At 40.8% G+C, this 20944-nt stretch overlaps 1 protein-coding gene across 1 annotated transcript in view; it reads left to right on the top strand.

Annotated features, from left to right (window-relative positions):
• The first annotated feature begins 7184 nt into the window (after window positions 1–7184).
• The window catches only part of Slc4a5 (solute carrier family 4 member 5), a 106230-nt gene continuing 92470 nt past the window's right edge, over window positions 7185–20944 (top strand). Inside the window, exon 1 of the mRNA XM_076833608.1 lies at window positions 7185–7265. The gene's annotated coding sequence lies outside the window, so the exon portion shown is untranslated. The remainder of the gene's footprint in view (window positions 7266–20944) is intronic.

The following is a 20944-nucleotide window of genomic DNA, read 5'->3' as shown; positions in this document are numbered from 1 at the left end:
CTGCTTCTGTCATGGGTTCCATATGGGATTGCCATGTTCTTACATAGAGTTGGCATCCCAGGCATGGGCACTGTTAGGGGTAGGGATGCCTCTCCCCACTTTAGGTTCTGTTTCACAGAACAAACATGAGAGTCAATCAGAAAGCCAAATATATTTTTACTAAGTTGGTAAAGAGAAACCCTGTGATAAATTCTTGGATTGGCTCTTAACTTCTTTTTCATCCTCCTAATTGAAGAGATTAGAAAGCTGAAACTTTTATTTCCCAGAACCTCTTACTACTAGAGTTTTGGATGTGAATTAGATACAACTATATCACATTTGCTGAGAAACTTGCCTCCTGGTAGAGGAAAGAGGAAGTCACCTAAATGAGTAGAATGGGAAATTCAGGCTCAGAGACAGTAGAACCAGGGAGCCGCTTCAGGGCATTGTGGCAGTTGTGGGGGCTTTAGGTTGTGTTCCTCACCCCTCCACTTTGCCTCTCTCTTTGCTCACACAGAAAAGTCAAGTGACTGTCCTTGTGTAACAAGACAGAAAGACACTGTAAGTAAGTAAATATGGAACATGTTTTGGTTAACAGCTAACGAGGCATTAGGGCTGAGCATTAGGGAAACAGGCGGTGTACCAGCCAACTCCCTGGACACTGGACACAAAAACAATGTTTCCAGGGTAATTCCTTCCATATTTCCTCTCTCAGGAAGAATCCTCAGCCTGTTCTCTTTTTGTATCCTGGAAGGAAATCTCTCCACTTTATATCTTTCTTTCCCTTCACTTTCCCAAGTGAAGCTCACCCTCAAATCCTTGTATCATGAGGAAAAAAGAAAAAACAACTAAAATATTTGAAATAATTGTCCAAATGATTTGAACAAAATCTGAGTAGGTAGAAATCAAAGGGTTTCACTTGAATGCTTTGGAGTAATGTCCCAACTGGTCTTTCCACCTATGTTACAATCCATTCTTAAGGCAATGTTTCTGTTGTTGTACAAAGTCCCATTCCACATTTCTCAGAATTCAGACACTTTTGGATGTTTAGGTTTCTCCATAGAATGGCCCAGCCTGTCATTACAGGCTTCAGTCTTTATCTCCCCAACCTGCCCTGTGCCCAGGGAAGATGTTCCCCAGTTCACAGGTATTTAGACTGTGTTCTTCTACCTATCAGATCTTTTTTTTTTTTTAATTTTTTTTTAGTTGTAGATGGACAAATGTAGATGTATATTTCTAAGGCCATTTCCTCCGTAGAGTATTTCTTTGTTACAGAGAGTCCAGGCTAGGTTTAGGTCTTTAGGAGGTAACCAGTGAACATTCGTGGAATGAATTAACACACACACACACACACACACACACACACACAAATGATTTGAACAAAATCATTTGAACAAAATCGTGTGTGTGTGTGTGTGTGTGTGTGTGTGCGTGTGTGTGTATGTGTATGTGTTTTTTCTTGCTGCACCTCTCTCTCTGCTGCTTTTTGGGGATTCATATTCTGCTTGTGAATTTGTCTAATTCCCAACTAGCTGGAAACTCCCTAACAACTGAGACCATGCTTTGACCTGATCTGCCTTGGACTAAAGGGGTTTCCTGGGTCACAGACCTTTAATTCTTAAACCAGGAAAGTCTCAGTCACCCCACAATGTGTTGAACTCCCTAATCTTGCTTTTCTTTGTTTCCATGGATTATTAAGAGAAACTAGGATGTAGGGTTTATGTGTTGGCTCAGCCTTGGCCTCCAAAATGTGCCTTTCTATGTGCCTGTTGCAGGCAGACCATAGAAGTGAAAACCATGTGATGTAGGAATAAAGAGGTCTTTAAATTGGAAGGTAAATTTCCTACATGAAAGAGAAATATGAAAAAGAAATATAAAGACTGAAGACACTTAGGCCACAAAAGGGACTGTAGAAGAAGAGGGGCAGAGTTCATTTTTTATTAGGGCTTTCAACTCTGCTTTTCCTCCTGTCTATGAGTCCATGGGCAAGTATTATTTTCTGAGCATGTTTTCAAATCCATAAGGTTAGGGATGAGGATATTCTCCTTGCAGGACTGGGGAGAAACCTCCACAGAGGAACATGTATGTATGTTCAAGCACAGCACCTGATCCCTAGAGAGGCTGTGACTTCCTGGCATGTCCTCTCCCTGTCCCTAACACTGTGTCTCTATCCTCTCTACTTGACCTTCTGTCATTTTCCCTCATGTCCACTCACTGACTTTCTCTTCTTCCTTCCCACTTTCTATCCCCTACTTATTTCTCTCTTATATCTTTCCTACTTACAGAAAAAAAGAATCAATTTTTTTTTTAAAAAAGAAGCCCCCAAATCAGTATAAAACCTAGAAAACCCACAAAGCATACAACATTTTTCTTACAGACGTGGCATGTTCAAATGCCTTCTTGTTTTCCTTGTCCACATCCTCTGAAGTCAAGATTTAGGATTTGCTGAGTAAGGGTTATAAGTGGGATATAGAATGTTCTTGATGTCAGAGCCATGAAGAAAAAAACGTGAAAGTTCTAACATCTTTTCTGAGGATTTTCTATTCAAAAGGATCTGACTCTCTTCTGGGAAATGCCTTGGTTTTGTTGTGCTTGGACAAGCTGAACAGGCAAGTAACGAATCTACCTAGGACACACTGATTAGATAAGCAATGAGAACCATTGAAGACACAGACATGAGATTAAAAAACATAAATGTTACTTTTATAGTGTCTAAATAGACAAAGACTTTTTGATTCAAAAATAGTTGGTTGGTGAGGCAATAGAGGAGGTGTTATGTTAATAGCAGAGGTGGTTGGGTTCCATCTGAAAGGCCCACCCTTAAGGGATTGAATTCAAGGGCCCAGGACTCACGGGCCACTACATTGGGGGTGAGTAGAGTGGATTTTAAATATATGGAGTTATAGTTTAATTGTAGATTCTGGTTTGGGAATGTGAGTGAAAAGAAACTGGGCAGTACAGGCAGTAATCCCCAGCCCACTGAAGGTCCGGTGAGAATTTTATTGCTTTTTGTTAAAGGGTGGTGCAAGACCTAGAAAGCAAAAACATGGGACAATCTGATTGTTTAAATTAATCTGTAACTATTCCTACATAGTAAAGTGCGAAAACAGAATGTTGGTGTTGTTCTGTAGTGTTGGGCTCCCCTGCTTCCCTCGGTTTCTCTCCTTTAGAAAGGGGATCATGTATTTGTATGCACATCTGTGCAGTGTCAGATGTCTACACTAAGGGGCTGAGACCTATATCTAGTTATATTTTCTGCACAAATGTCTAACTACCCCTTTTGAATCCCATGCTCTTGAGCCATAGAAGGCACAGTGTTTTGTAGTGTGCCTACTTCACACTTCCAATTCAATAAGGGTTATTTACAGCATCTTCTCTGAGTATACTTGGACTACAGAAAAGATAGACTTATATAAAAATCCCTACTTCAGCTAAGCTTTCTGGCCTGCAGAAGGCATCCTTCTTATCAAGGATTTGCTTCTTGAAGTTTTTAGAGAATGAGTTAGAGGGAATACAGATAGAGTGTCCAGGGAGCTTATTCCCATCTCCTTAGAAGGGAGGGGCATATCATTCTTGGGCAGCAGAACTACTGGAGATGGGCTGGCTTTCCAGAGAAAGAGTCACTCAGCCATTGATGCAATTCTGACTTAGAGACTCAGTGCCCTTAGCTTTGTGGGCTTCTGTCCTGAGAGAGCATCTTACCCTTTATCCAAGCAGTCATCCTGGGATTTGGAATTCATCTGTGAGCTGATGAGTATGTGATGTTCCTAGGAGTACCCTGGAGACAACCCAGCCATGTTATTACCTACCCCTCACTCACTTATTTTGGGTGGACCAGTCTAAAGAGAGTTCTCTTTCCCTATCCACTGACTGTACCCAGTAGGTAGCTCTTCACCCTATCACCAGTCAAGTTTATCTTCTCAGAGATTCACTAACCAAACAATTAGTAATGAAGACACTCAACATCTCTTCCCTCCACTGCCCTATGAGCAGGGATGGTGGCCATGTCAACAACAGAGGCATTCAAGCACCAATGATAGCATCATGAGAAATGGATGGTAGGGTATATTTTACAGTGTTCTCATTCCCCAAACCAGAATCAGTTGGTTTCAAATTTCCTTTTCTCAGCCTCATCTATAGAAGAGTTTCTTTCTTGAGTGACTTAAGATCTACTTCCTTATCTTAAGAGTTGGGCTCTGTGCAGTTTCTGTTAATTTGTTCTCTCAAAAGTGTATAATTTGGATTTTGAGAACTGGGCCCTCTAAGATTCTCTTACTCAAAAGAATGGGTTCAGCTCTGTTTGAGGCCTACCAGGTAACTGTAGTATCCACTTCTGGTACCACAGGGTTTAAGCTGGGTTGGGCTGAGACCTTCTCTAATGTTTAAGCCTTCTTATTACAGAATAGGAGCAGCCTTAACAGAAACAGAAAGTTTCCACATCATCTTTGTTTCTGCCATCTTACCCTGTCTGGGACACCTGCAACACCATTATCAGACTTACTAGAAAACTGGCTCACTTTTTAGGAAGAGTCAATTCAATTTAACCAGGATTTATATCCATCTGTACTGTGCTAGGCACCATGTAAGCTTTGCAATGTCATGGTGCTGCCTAAGGTAGAGTAATCCCTCTTGATCAGCAGTTTAGTCCACAGCCTATCAGTGTCTCCTGGGTTTGTGCAAGGCACTTTTCTAGGCTTTGGGAGACTAGCAAAAGATATGGGGATAAAGAGCATATGGGCTGGGCTGGGGTTGTGGCTCAGTGGCAGAGCGCTTGCCTAGTACACGTGAGGCAGTGGGTTTGATCCTTAGTACCACATAAAAATAAATAAGTAATTAAAGGTATTGTGTCTATCTACAACTAAAACAATTTTAAAAAAATGCACATGGGTTGTCATGTATAACTAATTAGAACAAATTTTAGAAAATAATTTTAAAAAGAGCACATGGGCCTCTTTGGAGAGCTTATAGTCCAGTGGGAAAGACAAGTTATAAGCATATTAATCAACAATCAAGATAATATTATGCATCTATTCCATTGGATGATCATGATTCATGGGGTAAGATTAGAAAGCAACTTGATTTTTGCCTCTCACTACTCTTTTAAATTTATTCTGAGACTCCTGATCTTGCTCTGTCCCTGAATGATTATTCTGATCACATGATTGTTCTGGTCATCCTTAATCTTAGTTTCATTTCAAGAATTATAATGTCTACTCCTTTCAAGTTTCCATCCTGATGAGGCCTCTTCTGCCCATCCTTAGGTGCTGCAAAAGGGAAGCCTGAGGGCGATGGTGGGTGAGGAGTCCCTGGTTTCCACTCTTCTTCACTCATTTAGCTATAGGGTTCTCCAACTCCTTCAGGGTTGTTGCCTGGAGATGCAAAGAGGTGAAAGATACAGGAAAAATTTCTCTACATATTTTTAGTCTTAAACCTCACCAGGGTCCTTGGTGAAATGTGGTGATTATTTTATGAGTTCCTTCTCTTACTCCTCTGTTTTTCCCCTCAAAAACCAAACTTAGAATTCCCCATCTGCTTATCTCCCTCCTCAAGGAGAAAGCCTATGTGGCCAGGTGGAAATTTCTCTATTTCTACCTGCAACAGTCATCTTTTCCTTTCCTTTCTTTCCCCTGACTTGGGCAAGCTGCTATCCTTCCCTGGTTTAATATCACAGATCCCCAAAAGTCATCCAGCAGAGTCAAGCAGATCTGTTTGGCATAGAAAATGAGACCAACATTCCTTTTGTGTATAGGACCATTCTTCACCAGGACTCATAATACATCTTGTAATTTATCTCTACATTTAACATAACCCAATCAAAGTAATAAAGGTATGTTTTATTGTTCTTTTTGTAGTAAAATAAACACAACACAAAACATACCAGTCTAATCATTTTTAAGTGTGTAATTCATTGGCATTAAGTACATTCACAAACAACCATTGTCACCATCCACTTCCAAAACTTTCTCTTCATCCCCAACTGAAACTCTGCACCCACTAAACATTAACTCCTACTCCCTGCTTCTCTAGCCCCTACTTTCTGTCTCTGTGAATCTGACTAGCTACCTCTTATAAGTAAATTATACAATATTTGTCCTTTTGCTTACTTCATGTAGCATAATGTCCTCAAGGTTCATCAACATTTCATTACTTTTTAAAACTGAATAACATTCCATTATACATACATATCACATTTTGCTTATCCATTCTGATGAACATTTGGATTGTTTCTACCTTTTTGCTATTTTAGCTATTGTGCAGAACACTGTTGTGCATATTACCATATGAGTAACTCTTTGAGTTTTGGCTTTTTAGTTCTCTTGCTAGATATGACTAGAAGTGAATTTACTTAGTTGTTTTTGATTAGGAAATACACATATAGTAGAAAATGTAAAAGGCACAAGAGATCATACAGTGAATGACCTGTGAGGCCCTGCCTCCCAGTTCCTCTCCCAGGAAGCATCACTGGAACCAGTTTCTATGACTTCTTCCCTGGAGAGACTATGTACTCCTAAGCAACCCACATACAAATGGTGACCATAAACACTCTTGTACACCTTGATTCTTCCACTTTCAGTATTTAAAATTTTCTTTTTCTCTTTTATTTCCTTCCCTCTCTTCCTTTCTCCATGGAAAATGAACCCAGGGACTCACATATCCTAAGCAAGTGCTCCACTGCTAAGCTAAACCCCTGGCCTTTTTTTTTTTTTTTGAAACAGGGTCTCACTAAGTTGCCCAGGTTGACCTCAACCCTGTGATCCCCTTGCCTCAGCCTCCTGAGTAATTGAGAACTGAGATTACAGGTGTGTACCACCATGCCCTACCACTTACCAATATTTCCTTCTTCTTTCTCCTCGTTCTCTTCCTCTTCCTCCCTCCTCTTCCTCATTCTACTATTCTTCTTCATTTTTTTAAAAAAGAAATTCTAACCTTATTTTTTTTCAATACTGGGAATTGAACCTAGTGTCTTGTGCATGCTAGGCAAGCCCTCTACCACTGAGCTACAGCCTAGCTCTTTTTATAAATATTTCTTTTTTTTTACTAATAAAAATTGTATTTAATTAGAATCATTCAGAATGTCAGCAAAACACTGCAACTTTTTTTTTTTTTTGCAATTACAGAGTGGTATTCAGTTAACAGAACAACAATTATTTTGTATATGCTGTATCAGAGACAACTGAAGATGAAAAACTACCATCCCTATATATAAATAATTTGTGCTGTGCACCAACAAGAACCTGCTTTAAATTTCCATGCCAACTTATAACCCCCACACTGCACCAGGCAAGGTTAGTGGCTATTGAAAATACCATCAGGACAAGGCTATCGAAAGACATATTTGGTAGTGTGTTAACTATACCAAAAAAAGACACTGTATAGTTGAAAAACAAATCTTAGCCTTACATTCCAATTTTTTTTCTTAAAGGGAGTGAGTTTTTAAAAGGGGGGGGGGGCTAAATACTTCATAGTAAAGAAAAAAACTGTGCTAGAACCAACTTATTTAAACATCATCATTTTCTTCATCATCTTCTTCATCCTCTTCATCTTTGTTATCTCCTTTCTCTTCCTTCTTTTTGTTGCTTTTTTCATTCTTGACAACTCCCTTTTCTTAAAATATTTTATTAGTTGTTGTTGGAGCTTTATTTTTATGTGGTGCTGAGAATCAAACCCAGTGCCTCACGCTGGGCACACACTCTCTCTCTCTCTCTCTCTCTCTTTTTTTAAGAGAGAGAGAGAGAGAAGAGAGAATTTTAATATTTATTTTTTAGTTTTCAGCAGACACAACATCTTTGTATGTGGTGCTGAGGATCGAACCCAGGCCCACACATGCCAGGCGAGCGCACTACTGCTTGAGCCTCATCCCCAGCCCATTTTTTTTTTAAATGAATCAAATAAGTGCCTTTTATTTTTATTTATTTATTTTTAGAGAGAGAGAGAGAGAGAGAGAGAAGGAGAGAGAGAGAGAGAGAGAGAGAGAGAGAGAAGGAGAGAGAGAGAATTATTTATTTATTTTAGTTTTCAGTGGACACAACATCTTTGTTTGTATATGGTGCTGAGGATCGAACTCCGGGCCTCAGGCATGCCAGGCGAGCGCACTACCGCTTGAGCCACATCCCCAGCCCCGCTGGGCACACTCTCTACCACTGAGCCACAACCCCAGCCCGACAACTCTCTTTTTTGCTGTATCAGGTTTGCCTTTAGCTCAGTAGGCAGCAGTATCCTTTCATATTTTTCCTTCAGCTTAGCAGCTTTCTTTTCATAAGGCTGCTTGTCATCCGCAGCAGTGTTACTCCACATCTCTTCCAATATCACCAATGGATAGTCCAGGATGTTCTCCTTTGATTTTGGGGCAATAATCAGAACAGAACAAGAAGAAGGCCGTTGGAGGCCTCTTCGGTGCATTGGGATCCTTGAACTTATTTTTTGTTTCCTTTTTCTTTGGAAGGAATATAGGTTTTCATTTCTTTTTCATAACGGACCTTGTCCACCTTTGCCGTGTCTTCATATTTTCCTATCTCTTTAGCAAACATGGTCTTCCACCTCTCTGAGCACTTCTTAGAAAACTCTGAGAAGTTGACTAAGAATCTGGATGCTTCTTCTTGTGCTCCTCCCGGCAAGTTTGCACCAAGAACATTTTGCCTCTCGGCTTCTTAGGATCTCCTTTGCCCATGTTTAGTTGCTTTTCCTCAGTGGGCACAGTCACCCAGTGCCCATCTGGCTCTCACTTGCCCCAGCGCTGTCTCCATGGAGCTCAATATACTACAATGGCTGTGAAAGCAGGAGCCGCTGCCACCTCCTCACTCTCTCTGCTCCGTACATTACTCTCTAGCCAGTGCGACTCCTATTGGCTCTCTTACCAATATTTCTAAAAGACCATGTCATAGCACTATCCTCATTCTATCTAAATGCTTCATGGTTTTCCAAAGTACAGAAAAAAATTTTTTTAGATCAATTCTCTATTGATGGATATTCAAGTTTTTTCCAATGTTTTGTTGTCACCAACCATGCTGTAATAATAATAGTCAGAATTTACTCCATGCCAATAATGTCCTAGACCTGAGTTAAAATCCTTTCCATGTACTTATCATGTGATTTCCATGACAACCCACAAACACGTACACAGAGAGGTAAGTAATTGCACCAAACCATTTATCTGTCTTTGTCCACAGATGGGAGTGTGTCTGTAAGATAACTTTCTAGATGAAGAATTGAGGTTACCAAAAAGTATGTGCATTTTGAAGTTCTGTAAATACTGCCTAAGTGGTCATGTTGAGGCTGTGCCTATTTACAGTCTCCCTGGCAAGTGTGTATATGAGAGCCCATTGCCCTCTACACTTGCTGTTGTGAAACTTCTTGATTTGCTAATTTGAAAGATGAATAGTGGTATTTTATCATGGTTCTAATTTGCTCTTTTTTTTCTTTTCAAATATTTAAGGGCTGTTTGATTTACAATTACTGTTTTTTTTTAATTCATAAAGTGTTTCCATATTTGATCTAGAGGAATCTATGGGCAAAGTGGCCTGGTTTCCTCTAAATTTTAGTTTTGTTTATAAATTTTCTTTTTGTGGCACAGGGGCAGAAGCCCAGGGCCTCCTGCATTCTAGGCAAGCACTCTATCACCACTGAGCCATATCGGTAGCTACATCCCCAGTCCTTTTTGTTTCATTTTGATACAAAGTCTCACTAAGTTGCCCAGGCTGGCCTTGAACTTGATGTTCCTCTTGCCTCTACCTTCTAAATAGCAGGGAATAAAGGTTAGTACCACCATGCCCAGCTTATTTATAGGTTGATGTTTGTTTGGGTTTTTAAAATAAACAATAAAGGCACAAGATAGAAAATTCAAAAGGAGCGAGGGTAGAGATAAGGGCCCTTCTGTGTCTTTTCTCAATTCTTGTTTAAGACAGGAATCAGGCCTCCTCTTCTCCAGTGTGTTCTAATGGTTGTAAACTGGGCTGTGCTGTTACCCTGAGTTGCTCTATTTCTGAAATGTTAAATTCTAACATCCCACTCTGACCCTACCACTGTCCTCTTAACTCCACCCAGCACCTGACCTTCAACTTCAATGTGACTCCTCTTGGGTCCTTTAGAGAATGAAAGGAGCACACTAATAATGAAACCAAAACAACAGGGGCAGATTGTGACTGCCCAAGGCAAATAAGGATGTAGTTGTCTTAAGGAGCAGTCACATTTAATGTCAGGGTAGAGATAAGTAACCTGAGCTGAACTCAACCAGGGGGTAGTTTCTTGCATCCACAGCCTAAGCATCTCTTCTAGCTTGATTTTTAAAAATAGTTCATTTCTCCAATACTATCCTTAAAATATCCTTTAGAATACCAGTTTCAGATTCCCTAAACTCAAGTGTATAGAAACATGTTTATTTGTAAAACTTTTTGTAAAATTTTGAGTCCTCATTTTTAAAATGTCACTGACATTTAATCCCAGTTGGTTCTGAGTTTCCTTTGTAATTTCCATTTTGAAGCCAGTTAGAATGGAGTGGAGGATTCTAGACCCTTAGGGGCCTTTGTCCTTATCTTATTTGGTCTTGGTTATTGGTACCTGCAGGCCATGGTAGGAATTAGTCTTTCTCCCTCTTCATGCTGCCTACTGAATTTGCCTGGGTTCCTCTTGGCTCAGATACAACCAGCAGCCTTTCTCTTTATACCTCGGAAGCAAGACACAGTTTTTCTCTGCTCTCAAACCTACAGAGCTATAAGGTATGCTACCTTCATTTTGGGGCTCAGCCCAGGAAGAGGGATCAAAACCTTGGTCTTCAGGACCCACCAGCATCAGTGTCTCTCAGTGTCTCTTGTCTTTGTCCTAGGGAACCCTTCTTGGATGAGAAACTGGGGATGGTCTTGAACTTTCTTGTGATCATTTTCTCCCATACTTTACTTTAGGTCTAGGCCAGGAGTCTCTCCTATTCCTAAGTGAAGAGGCTCTTTTACCTATTTTTATTTTCACACATCCTCTCTGAGGCACTGAGCTTGGAATGGCCAAGCTATTAGAATGGGGGAAAGGAGGGAGGTAAAGGAAATATCAGGCTGGAAGAGGCAATTGATAATATTGCAGAATGTAATTTTGCAAGGCATAAATAAATGTCTTATTCTAAGATGTGCTTCTTATATTAACTATTGTGATTTTATTATTTTGTAGATCTTGTTATCCTTCCTACCCTCTTCCTCCAGGACAGTTTAGCTGTTCGCCAGCCGTGTGAATTTGGGCAAATTACGTTATCCTCTTTAAGTTTTAGTTTCACATCTATAAATGAGAAAAATAATAGTTCCTATCAATTAAGTACTTATACTTGCCAAGCACTATTCTAAATAATTTGTTTATTGGTTCATTTAATCCTGGCCATAAACCTCTGTGATAGCTACTATTATTTCCATTTTATGGGTAAGAAATCACCTCTCACAATTGTAAGCAACTTGGTAAAAGTCATGCGATCTAGCCAGGCGTGGTGGTGCCTGCCTGTAATCCCATTAGCTTGGAAGGCTGAGGCAGGAGGATCTCCAGTTCAAAGTCAGCCTCAGCAATGGCAAGGGACTAAGCAACTCAGTGAGACCCTGTCTCTAAATAAAATATGAAAGCGATCTGGGGATGTGCCTCAGTGGTTGAGTGCCCCTGAGTTCAATCTTTGATACTTAAAAAAAAAAGTCCTGTCATCTATGTTTGACCTCTGTTTCAACCTGTCCTTCAAGAATATTAATAATGACTTCACAGGGTTACTATGAGAGTTAACCAAGGTAAATTATGTAAAGCTCAGTCCAGCATCTGGCAGAGTTCTGAACTAAAACTTTAGTGATGCTTTTTTATTTTTGTTTTATTTTATTTTATTTGGTCATTCTCATTTAAAATGCCACTGGAATTGTATTTGACATGTATATAAATTTCTGAATATTTAACACATTTGCCCTATTCAGGTTTCCCATCCAGGAATATGATGCCTCATACATGTTCCTTAGCAAAGTTTTTTTTTTTTTTTTTTGTATTTGAAACATGCATTTCTAGACAAGTATACTTCTAGATGTTTTTACGGTTCTGTCACTATTAAAAATGACCCTACCTCCCAAAAAAAGTCATTTCCTTCATGGTATCTTTTAATCAGACAGTGTTGGTATCCCCAGTTTCTTTTAAATTGATCATACCTCCCCACAAATGCCTCCAGAGAGGTGGTTTAAATAATTTGAGCCCTCTCATTTTGAACTGATGACAAAAAAATCTCTTTTCCCATAAGGCAACATGCTGTGACATGATGTGAGGCACAGGGTGAGAAGCAGCTTTCCAGGGTGGCTCAAATTGGCCAAGGTGACCAGAGCCTGTCCCCTAGCTGAGGAAGTACAGTCTGGGGGACAGGGGGAAGTGGCCAGCCCTTCTTGCTGCCTGCCTGCTCTGGGTTCATATGGGGGACATGTCTGAGAGGGGTTCCCAGGTACCTGCAGTAACTCTGTGGTCTTAATGTATTCCATTTGTGTTTGCCAAATGATGGCTTCAGTGGCAGCTTTGCCAAGGACCGAGCTTGCCACCTTGAGGATCTGTTTACTTAATAGAGGGATGTCAACCAGCAAGCTTCAGTTTTCTCTGTGGAAAATAGGTAGTCTTCCGTGTCTCTGAACACAGTTGACTGCCTCTGTTTCAGACCTCAAGTGGGCAGCAGAGAACAGGCAAGAGGAGAGAACAGGACCTTGGTTCAGGGTTTGTTGGGGATATTGGTCCTCAGAGAAGCAAAAAGTCTGCTCTTCTCCTACAAACTGCCAAAATAGCACTCATGCCCACACCCCACCTCCTAAGATATTGCCAGCTTCCTCAGGGTATGATCATTGTAATAATGTTACCAGTTAATAGTAATTATTCCCTGTGGGCGGGATACAAAGATTTCACATACATTGATTTACTCAGATAGCGGTAGATGTGATTATTCATCTTAGTTTTTTCAGTTGAGGAAATTGAAAAAAAAAACAAACAAAAACCTTAAAATGACTTGCCTGAGGTCCAACAGATTGTAGAGCTGGAGTTTGAATCCAACAAATTGAGCCAGGCTTTATTCTAGGTGTCAGAGATACATCTGTGAACAAAATAATTCCTTGCCATATTAGAGGGAAGAGGCAAAAAATAAATAAAAAAATTAAACAAAGCCAGGTGGTTCACACCTGTAATCCCAATAATTCAGGAGATTAAAGCAGGAGGATCTCAAGTTTGAGGCCAGCCTCAGCAACTTAACAAGACCTGTCTCAAAAGTAAAATGGGCTATGGATATAGCTCAGTGGTAGAGCACCCTGGGTTCAGTCCTCAGAACCACAAAAACCAACCAACCAAACAAAACACCCAAACAAGTTAAGATAAAACAAAATAAACAAACACAGATGTGGTTTTGGATAGAAGTGATATATGTGCAAATAAAGTAGAGTTAAGGACAGAGAGGGGCATTTTAGATATGCTGTCAGGAAAGGTATTCTTGGTAGATGGCATTTGACCAGATAGTTGAATACATGAGGGAACAAGTCATGCTGAAAGTTGGAGAAGCAGTAAGTGCAAAAGTCCTGAGGTGAGAATGAGTTTGGGGTGATGGAGGAGCAGGAAGGCATACATAGTGGTTGATGCAGTGTGAGCTGAAGCTGTAGTTCACAGCAGCAGTCTGAGAGGAGGGGAGAGCACCATCCACAGCATAACCTGGGCGCGGCCTCTAAAATTTTCCCAGCTTCTCTTTAAAATATCTCTCACCTTTTTTTGCCTTCCGGTGGTGTTCTGATACCATCACAGTATGTCCCCTGCTCAACCCTGGATACTGTTCAAAAGCAGCTAAAGCCGACAAAAATCTGGGGCAGCCAGTTATTGTATCACCTGCCAAAGCTTGGCACTAACAATCTGGAAGCCAAAGAACGTACACACTGGAGTGAGTCTTGCCCAGATTAGGGGGAACTTCTTGTAGTTAAAGTTCTAGGAAAGTCTACCAGGGCCTCCGAAATGACTCCTTAGTCACACTAACAAGGATAGAAAGCTTCTTCTATCTTTGTGGAAATTTGCCCCATGTTAGAGTTCTTACCAAACCTGCCCAAACCCTGTTGAATGTTAAACCCAGGTAGGATACAGATGGATGTGGCCAGGAGATGGAAAGGAATCTGTCCCTATGAACAAGTTAACCCCCTCTACTAAGGAAATGGAGGTAACAGAGGTCAAACACTACAAATTACTAAGAATCTTTGGCTCCCCCTTCTGGTAGAGTCCTGAAGAGTGAAGTGGCCCCATATTGAATTTTCCATTGCCTGGGTTAGAGCCTAGAACTAAAGGAGCCGGAATGGTCTAATCCAGAATTTTTTTTGACCACTGGGGCTAACTCTCTTTTGTGGAGGCTGGCCTGTATATTATAGGATGTTAGCAGCAATCTTGGCCTATCTGCACTGTGGGCCAGTAGTACCCTCCCTTTGGTAGGGATCTTCTCTCCAGTGTCTTCAGATGTAGCCAACTGTCTCTAGGAGAGGAAAACACCTCTGGTGGAGAACCACTGGGGCCAACAATCTTCCCCTTTCCCCAACCAACGCACAAGTCTCAGTTATTACCATTTTGTTGGTGAGAAGGATTGAAAACACCCCCAAACATTTACTGTACTACAAATACCAACTGGTAAACTAGCCTTCTTGGCAGAAGGCCAGAGGACAGGGAGAGGAGAGAAAAGGGGTGGTTGGATCTTCTCTCAATATTTTTTTTCTCACAAAACTAAACCATGGGGAGGAGCAGGGATGGAGTTGGGCATACACATCATGGAACTAGATCTCTCTCGTACCACCTCACCCTTTCTCCAACACACACACACACACACACACACACACACACACACTTCTGCCACTGTGTATTGGCTGTGTTGCTGTGTTCTCTCACACTAAAGGCTGGGTTTCTCCAGAAATGAAAGAGAGCTTAGCACAGGAAGAGAAGGTTAATGGATGGGCTGATTTAGACCAAGAGTTGGCAAGGCAGGAATAAGAGGCTAAGATTATCATTGAGGGAGTCCAGAAAGGGATCTGTCATGAAGTCCAGGTCTAAAGGCAAGTATATGAAGTCATGAGGAGCTGGCATAGAGGGAGAAGAGGAAGATGTTTGAAGATTAGAATATTTTTTGAAGGGGGGTTGAAAAGCAAGAAAGAAGGGAGTCAGAGATTAAAAAGTTGTTCTTCTGGGTCTCAACATCTGACCTATCTCCATGAATATATGGTTGTTCTGCTCCAAAGACAAATCCACTTAGACTTATAGAATCATAGGATATTAGAGCTTGAAGAACGTAGAGATCACTGAGTCCAGTCTACTCCATGAAGGCTCTTTCACTAATTCCACAATATGGGACTTGTCTATGTCCTCTCTGTGCTTATGAACAAATGAGAAATAAGACACAGAAGCCAAGCAGCTAAAACTTGAAACAGATTTATGAGAGAGCTGATTGGAGAAGGTTGTTTAGATGTACAATCAGGCCTCCTAATTCTTTTTTTTTTCTTTTTAAAAATATTTTTAGTTGTAGATGCACACAATACCTTTATTTTGTTTTTGTTTTTTTTTTTTCATGTATGCTGGGATCGAACCCAGTTCCTCATGCATGAGGCAAGTGCTCTACCACTGAGCCACAACCCCAGCCCAGGCCTTTTAATTCTTTCTCACAGAATTAAACTTATCTACCCAGAACTGGAAGACTTCTCTGTCCCTCGAGGTAAGAACTCTGGGAAGTTTAATGTGAAAAGAAGAGGAGAGGAAGAAAGTACAAGCCTTCTCTGGGGCATGCAGTTCCCAGGAGAAGGAAACCCAGAGGAATCTGGGTCATGGCCCCGGCCTGCTGTATTTTACCAATCTCCCCAAGCACATGAGCTACTCATCCCCAACTAGAGGGGGATGAGTGAGTCTAGATTTTCTTAAGACTTCAGAAAAGACAGAAGCTCCTAGCTTACAGGGCAAGGTAAAAAGGCTTGGAGGGAGAGTGATAGGTTGCCCTCTAAAAACCACCAATTAATAAGTGCAATGTCTGAGATAAGGACATTGAGGCCCAGAGAGGTGAAGCGATTTCACAAAGATCACACAGTTGGAGGACAAAATCAAGTTCTCCAGACAATGGCAAAGTTTGATCATTTCATTTGTGTAATTGCAGAAGGTCTTTTCTCCAGGGTAATCAGCATAATAATAAGAGTTTCCTATCATTTAGAAGGATTTCTAACTCTTCCTCCATCACCGTACTGTTCCCACTTCCTCCATCTACATCTCCACCTCTGTCTATACCACACACCTCCATTCTACCACTTATTACCTCCATCTACACCTCCACTACCATTCCGTTACTTCCATCATTGACATCACCTCTGTCATGTCCTGCATCATTGCTCCCACCTCCCCATTTGTCAGTAAGCAGCTAGCAGCCACCCTCTGTGGGTAGAGAGGCAGGTGTGAACTAAAAAGCTACTTACATGGTTCAATCTAGAGAAATCTCCAGTGCCTTACTGACCAAAGGTATCTCCAGTTTTTGGTGTCATTTGATTCCGCCAAAAAGATCATCTTACAGAACTTTATGAAGATTGAGATAGTAATACCTAAATGTAAGTATATGTGTTTATACAAACTCATAGTATTGAGCGCCTAAATCCTAAGTCATGCCCTAAGCTGACATCTACATCTATAGGTACCTACAGTGTGATAGGATCCAGCACGAGCATTTCAGCTATCTTAAAGCTCTAACCACCTAAAACTTGAAGATGTTCAAATGAGCTGTAACTTTGAATCCACTGGGGTCATCCCAATATGCAGCAACAGGCTCAGTCCTCTGTAGGATCCTAGAAATGCTGTCGTGCCTCTCTGGGCCTCAGTTTTCCCCAGTATAAAATGGGCAACTTGGAGTAGGGCTAGATCATCTCTAAGTTTTCTTGTAGCTTTAACATCCCTCTAAGTCAGAATCCAAAAAAGACCTGGGATAAAAACCATGGAGATCGATAAACTGGCATTTGAAAAATAAGGCTGGAATATACCACAGCCATAAAAAGATCTTCAAGTTAAAATCCAAGAAGAAATTTGGAGCAAAGTCATCAACCTATGACTCTATTCAGACCCTGCCCTACCCTGGTCAGTCAGCCAACCAGGCATTTGTCCCTGACCCTGCAGGAGTGTCCCTTCCCCCACTCTGGTCACATGGCATGCCGCCACTGAGCCCCAGAAGTCAATCTCCAATGCCCCAAATACAATTCAGCCTGGAAACCACAGAGAGCCCTTCGTGCTACCCAACAGGAACAGAGCAAGTGGCTCTGGCCTCCCTGGGACTTGGATCCTGGTTTCCAGCACTAAGAACAGGAAGGTAAGTTTGGAGCTTGAAGCTTCAGAGAGTAGATGAAGTCATTCAGGTGAGGCAAATGTGCTTCCTAGTATGAACAGAGCATTTAAAAGTGAGTTTCCCACACACTGAGAAGGAGAAATACCAGGAAAGCTGGGTAAATCCTTCAATGAGCATTGGATGCTTGCCTTTTCTTTAAAACTTATACTGTATTTGTTACTGTATTTGTTCACAGTTTTGGATGCAATTTTCATTTCAAATTAACAGAAAAGTCTGGAGACTCATACTCTCTGAGAGCCTGGTGGATTAGTTCTATATTGTTCTCATCTGATAGAACTGAGAATCTTTCTCTTCTGGGCATATAAATTTCTGTTATGTTTGCCAGATGTGTGAGATTGGTTGAAATATTTTCAAAGTAGGTGAAAAGCCTGAGACTCTCTTCTTTCCCAGAGAAGTCTGGGGAAATAGATTACAACTGTTAAAATAAATAAAGTAAATAGATAACACCTCTGAATAGAAACAGAATAGGGACTAGCCTTATTTCATTAGACATTTTAGTTTCTGGGTTTTGAATATGGTACCTGGTGTTATTATTGCTAGGTTGCTTATGGATATTTGCTTGTTTTGTCCTTCCTCTCCAGGGGCATGCGTGGGTGTTTGCTCTGCAGGCCCTGAGGCAATGGACAAGCCACAGTTGGAAGGTGGTGTTTACCTGGCTTCTAACTTAGCTTCCTAAAGCCCAGCAAGATTCTGTGTCATTCTTGTTGATTCAGTTCACAAAAATAATTTCAGGTCGACCCTTGGGGGAGTCCTTTTCTGAAATACTCTGGGCCATCAAAAGGGCTCACCAGATGTCATGTGGACTGGTCTACTTCTTAGATTTTAAGGTCAAATGCCTTTAAAATACAGGGTGGAAGGAAAAAGCTCTCAAAGGGCTGATTAATGAGTGTAGTGCAAACATTTTTTTCTAGTTATTTTTCTTCCAGAGACATGGATGTCTAATCTTGCAGATTTATTACCATACTTTACCTTTCCTCCCTATAATTAAGCTGTTTTGTTCTGTTTGTTTCCAGCATCTAGAACAAATATCTGGAATAAAATTGGATACTCAATAAGGATTTGTTGAATTGAACTGATGTATCCTTGTGGATAGGGAGGGAGTGGGTACTTAACTGGCAGATAATTCCATCACCATGGTTTTGATGACTAAAACATGCTGGGCATCTTTGGGATGGTTGTTATCATTACCCTTTTTCTGTGCTGCATGTGACAGCTATTTGGGGAGGGTACCTTGAGCTTCATTTTCAAGGGTAGCATTCTGGTTCTTAGCCTTCTAGACTTAGAGTATTGATTTTGTCAGTAGCATTTTAGATTCTTAGGTATTGAATATGGTATCCCAGATGTAATTCCGGGATAGTGGTAGGGGAAGTGAAATGGAAAGGAGCCTCTGAATGACCAGGAAAGTAAAAGATTTAGTCTGATCTCATTGTAGAGTCATGCTTAAGACCAAGGTAATTTATAATATGAAGATAGATGGGAGAATAATGGTGACCGTGGCAGTGGAGGGCCTGGTGGTAGGAAAAGCTGCCTTTACAAATTCTTCCACTTGCTTATGAGTTCTTCCACATGCTGGGACCATCGACACAATTCCTGTGGCAACATATTATAGTGGATGGTTTTACTGGTTAGAATTTTTGGGCAAAAGTAACTCAAATCAACTAAAGCTAGCTGAAAAGAAAAGAGGGTCTTATTATGAGGCCATTGTGGGGAGTGTTTTGTGTACAGGAATTTAGGCAGACTTCAGTATAAGCCTGGGACTCAGAAGTGGAAGGCTTTCAGAAACCTATACCAGACACCCTCTACCTCTCACATCTTCACTTCTCTTTCCCCTCTTCCCTTCTTTTCTTTTCTTTCCCTTCCCATCCCTCCCTCCATTTCTCCCTTACTTCCTTGGGTTTGTGAATCAGAAAGAATCTATTTGAATCCTGGCTCCACCATGACTGGCTCTATGACCAAGAACAAATTACTTACTTCTTTTTGTTTAATTTCCTCATCTGTAAATGGAGTTGAAAATTATGTGTTTCACTGAATTATAGTGAAGATCAAATGAGATTATAAAAGCAAAATATCCAATATTTGATTAATATACATTATATGAAATGTTAGAGATAGAAATTGTTTCATAAGTTAGGACAGGGCTTTTTTGGTGGGCAGTGCAGCTGCTGATCAGAGCAGTAACTAACCCAAACACTTCCCACATGGCCAACACTCAGTTTAAGATGAATGGCTTCCTTTGATTATCAGGGGTAGCCTGGGTTTTCCTGATTCTGCACATTTCTGGAAGGGAACTTTTTTCAAGCTGTGAGAAAGTAGGAACCAGCATAGAGGAGGTGATGGGTCAATGGTGTCATCTGGTCCAGAACTGGGAGGTATGCATCTACCTGAACATTAGCTACATCATATCTCCTTATGTTATGGTTTGGCTATAAGGTGTTAATGCAGGAATATTCAGAGTTGCAATGATTAGATTATGAGAGCTGTAACCTACCCAGTTCACTCTAGTTTGAATGGATTAACCGGGTGGTAACTATAAGCATGTGGGGTATGGCTGGAGGAGATGCATCACTGGGGGTATGCCCTGGAAAGGCTCATCTTTCCCGCAGCACCTTTGTATTCTCTCTGCTTCCTGGCTGCCAGGAGTGGAGCAGTGCTTTTCCACCACGCCTTTCTGCCATATATTCTGCCTCACTTTGGACCAGAGCAATAGAATCAGCCTATCATGCACTGAACTTCTGAAACTTTATGACAAAGAAAACTTTTCCTGCTCTGAGTTGTTCTTGTCAGGTATTTTGGTTATAGAGATGAGAAGCTAACTGACACAGCACACGTCTAGTTTTATGGAGTTCTCATCTCTATTTGTGTCTGTATCATCATTTTGTATTTAATTTTCTCCCAATCTGAGAGCCCACAGTACTTCAAATATGAAACAACACATTTTTCAGGGGATGGGGTTGTGGCTCAATGGTAGAGTGCTTCCTAGCAGATGTGAGGCATTGGGTGTGATCCCTGGCACCACATAAAAATAAACAAGTAAACTAAAGGTATTGTGTCCATCTACAACATATATATATATATATATATATATATATATATATATATATATATATATAATTTTTAAAGCATGCTGAAAAACTATTTCATTTGTGTTAATCAGGAACTCTCAGTTTAAAACATCAGAAACCCAATTCAAAGATGAGAAAAAAATAATGTAAATTTAACAGCTCAACACAACTGAGGAGGTCAGTTCAGGATTAACAAACTCTGGGAATCATCAAGTGAGCACTTCTCTGATTTTCTTCTCTTGAATACCTCCCTCTATATGACAGGCACAATAGTAGCCCCCAGGTTTATCAGTTTAGCAGTGCCAGAGTGAGCAGTGTTTGGGGATGGATCAAGCAGAAATGTCCTGGAAATTCTGATGGGCCCACAATCTCTGTGGCTGGGAATAGGGAGTGTTTGATTGGCCAGGCTGATACATGTGGCTTTTCCTGATTGGGGTTGGAGAAAGGTGGAATTAGCCCCCACTAAACCACTTATAAGAGCTTTTATGTGGAAAAAGAGAGTCTGTTACTCAGCTTTTCTGTACTCTTCACATTATGGTGGATACCTTGACCA

This window comes from Callospermophilus lateralis, chromosome 14 (assembly GCF_048772815.1).
Source record: "Callospermophilus lateralis isolate mCalLat2 chromosome 14, mCalLat2.hap1, whole genome shotgun sequence".
NCBI classification, from domain to species: Eukaryota; Metazoa; Chordata; class Mammalia; order Rodentia; family Sciuridae; genus Callospermophilus; species Callospermophilus lateralis.
Note: the sequence above shows the minus strand (reverse complement) of the source record. Positions and strands in the feature narration are given on the sequence as shown.